This window comes from Littorina saxatilis, linkage group LG6 (genome assembly GCF_037325665.1).
Source record: "Littorina saxatilis isolate snail1 linkage group LG6, US_GU_Lsax_2.0, whole genome shotgun sequence".
Taxonomy (NCBI): Eukaryota; Metazoa; Mollusca; class Gastropoda; order Littorinimorpha; family Littorinidae; genus Littorina; species Littorina saxatilis.
This window is the reverse complement of record NC_090250.1, coordinates 45,772,670-45,776,334: the sequence shown is the minus strand read 5'-3', so window position 1 is coordinate 45,776,334 and position 3,665 is coordinate 45,772,670. Positions and strand designations below refer to the sequence as shown.

At 39.8% G+C, this 3,665-nt stretch overlaps 1 long non-coding RNA gene across 1 annotated transcript; it reads left to right on the top strand.

The window, feature by feature from the left end:
- Positions 1-737: 737 nt before the first annotated feature.
- Positions 738-2,885, top strand: LOC138969330 (uncharacterized). The gene is made up of 3 exons (XR_011456425.1): positions 738-921; positions 2,037-2,213; positions 2,642-2,885. It is a non-coding gene; the product is annotated as an uncharacterized lncRNA (long non-coding RNA).
- Positions 2,886-3,665: the final 780 nt, after the last annotated feature.

Sequence of the window (3,665 nt, the reverse complement as noted above, 5' to 3'; positions counted from 1 at the left end):
AGGGATTTATTTATGCCGTGTGAGATGGAATTTGTTTACACAATACATCACGCATTCACATCGGCCAGCAGATCGCAGCCATTGCGGCGCATATCTTACTTTTCACGGCCTATTATTCCAAGTCACACGGGTATTTTGGTGGACATTTTTATCTATGCCTATACAATTTTGCCAGGAAAGACCCTTTTGTCAATCGTGGGATCTTTAACGTGCACACCCCAATGTAGTGTACACGTCTATGATGCCGGTTCTTTATCGTCTAAAACAATAAATAGATTGGCCATTACAGTTCTATGTGTGCGAATGATTGCATTCTGCGTCCAACAGTTGGAATTCTCGCTGTAGGGGTAATGTTTAATGCAAGCTGAATGTGTGCGTATTATTAACCTATAGGTTGTGTCTGTTATGCCGGTTCTGTATCGTCTAAAACAATAAATAGATTAGCCATTCAAGTTCTAGTGTTCAGCACGCGGATACTCGATAATCTGCAACAGTAAAAGTAATGATGATGATGGTTGTATGATTGTGTCCTATTACCCTTTATATATTAAAGGAAAAGTCCAAGGTTTAGGGTCACTTTTGATATGTTGACCCTTTTAATTCATCAACCACAAATGCGTGTGTAAAAATGAACACAGAAATCCAAAAAGTATACTTTGACTCGTTTTTGGTTGTTCTGAATCGTTACATCGCGCGCGCAGTCTTGGCTCATGACCTTGTGCACATACGTGTGCTACGTCACGAGCCTTGAACAACAAACATGGCCGGCTCAAGCAGTGAGGAAGACAAGTGGAATACGGACCGGTTTTCAGCCAGCCTGAGGTTTTAGCGTGACCGTTTGAGCCTCTTCGTCGTCAAAATGATGGCGAGGCCACAAGGAACTGCTTGAAACAGAGCCAGCATAAGCGGCAATACGAAATGGTATGTGATCCTCTTTGTTGTGATATTGACACACTAGTCCGTAGTCGCTATCTCTTGCATGCTAGATTGAAATCAGGTGTGTTTTTCACAGATCAGTTGATGTGCTTTCACAGATCTGTAAGCATGTAAAGATTATGGATTTATGCTATTATTTCAGGCATCTGGTGATATTTATTTTCCTATCTTTAATCAAGTATGTCGTCCTTGAACTGCCCAGTTTAGAATAAATGCTTCCACAGTGATGTTCACACGCGACTATCCTTATTTTCTCTTGGAATTCTGAGTAATTCTTCAGTCACACAACGAAACATGTAGACAGCAAGTTACCATTGCGCAAAGCCTGTTTCTTGCGGACAAAACTGCAATTATCCTGGTATTTTTATTTGCGACAGTAAGACACTACATGACATCGACACCACTAAACAGTGACACTTTTTTGAAATGGCGGTGGGCTGCTTTCATGTGCTAATACTAATAGTGATCCTGACATTTTTCTTGCGAACGGTCAAAGGGAAGTAATAAATGAATTTCGATTTTTAAACGAGCACACGTGATTTCCGATCTCAAACTAGATCTGAAATCATAAGATTCAGTTTCTGAGCAGTGGCGAAACGCCGATGGCGTGATATCGCGAGCCGTTTTGGAAGCAAATAAGCACTGTCAGACATATTATGCTGAAACACGATTACAGCAGTTCAAACTTTTTGATCATTAATTTTTAGGAGTACGCAATATCGGACAGTCACACTACAAAAAGACAATGCGTTAGTGCATAGATCGGTATTCTCAAACGTCACGAACAGACAGTACGTTGCTAATATATATTGTACTGTGTTAACAAAACCTCACAGTCCCATTAAAAATGTGTGGTGTGTGCCGAAAAGCAACCATGAGATTCAGTCAGTGGGACCCTGAATCTACCTGGGATTAAATCGGGTTATTGACTCTCATTGCATGAATGTTTTAACTGAATATGTGTACTACTGTTCGTGCTGTTTTTGTGACCCACTGCAATTTCTGTGTATACCTTAGAATCTCAAGGTATTTTTGAACGGAGCATACAGATGATATATTTTGCCATGATCACAGAGTGACACGTGTATTTTGCTTATCAGGTGTCAGTGCAGAAACTCCAAGAGGGAACGAAATTCACATATATCTGGAAAACCTGGATGAGGAGATAGACAGCCTAACAGCACATCCTCCTATGTTTGCTCGGACATCTACTACCTTCAAACTGCATACTATGCGTACACACAGGAATATGGACGACTCAACATTGATCAAAATGGGTAAGTAACACAACACAAACAGATGATTTCCATTATGATAGATTTATTTATCTGAAAGTAAAATTGAAAACAGAGTGTACAATTTGTTTTCAAATACAAACATATCACATTGGGTTAAAAAAAAACAACATCATATATCATTAAAACTATTCTTTATTTCTAAACACATACATATCAGCATAGTTTATTCATGTAAACATCCTCATTTCGGTTCCCAGTCTATCTGAAATCAAGGTAAGATATGCCATAAAAAATAGCGATCACACAGTGCTTCAGCATGAATTTGAAAACCTGCTCTACGTCACATAGACACAGCGTGTCTTATGATTCTATCCACCCTCTCCAAACAAACACGTACACGTTTCCTCTGGTACGAATGTCTTAAAAGCTCAAACTAAGCTGCTGTTTTATTCTGTCTTGCTTTGCAGGAAATACAGGCACGTCGCTTACCCATAACAGGCAGCTGGTGCGCTAGCGAGTGGGGTTTCTCGGCAGAAGCATCAGAGTACCATTACCAACCTGTGCAGTCAAAACAATCAGAAATACTTTCACAAACGGATGAAGAGTGGGGTTCAAAATCCCTGAGCTACAGAAGGCTGAAATATACTTTTACAAATCGTGTGACTGTGTTGAACTAGTATCTTTGGTTGAACAGATTCCTGCATGGTTTAAACGGATGATAATGGGTTGTCACGTGGTCCGGTACATGGTTCACATGCTGCAACAATTTGTTCCAGACTTTTTCCACTGTTGGTGTAGTCCAGCATCAGGTAGTCGGTCCATGAGCCGGTCAGCATAGCCTGTGTCCAGTATTGTCCGTTTGCCTGTTGCCTGAAACATGGTTTTTTGGAAGTAACTAACGATCTCTGCACACATTTTAACATGTGAATAAGAACAGAAAAAAGTTTGTCAAAAGTATACATAGTTTAATTTGCATTTACTTCAAGGCCAGACTTTCTTCTCGTTCATTATTTCTTCATAAAGATTATGGAAATTAACAAAATGTTTCCCCCTATCAAGGCCTCCTAACTTTTTTTTTAAATGCAAGTCGGTTTGTTGTCATCTGTGCATTACTACCTCTTGCCACCCGTGCGGTCATTGCCACCAGGTATCTCAACAATCAAACCGTCTATACAGGCTTAAAGGCACGTCCTTTTTCAAAACAGGATTGCTCACTACACAGATCTGCGAAGACTTTTACATAGAAAAAAAAATCTGTTGACTTGAACCAGGAATCAACATCCTGACTGGTTTTTGGAGCTGCATTTTTTAGGGAATGTTTTACACGTGTGACGTTTAAGAAATTAATTCATAAAATTCTACATTCGCAAAGAGAGTACCCATACAGAGTGTTCAGTTCTGGTATTTTTCAAAACGGAAAGATGGCCATATCCCATGTAAAAGCCCTGTCAGATTTGAGATTTTTAACCCAATCGTTTACACGGAAAAGGC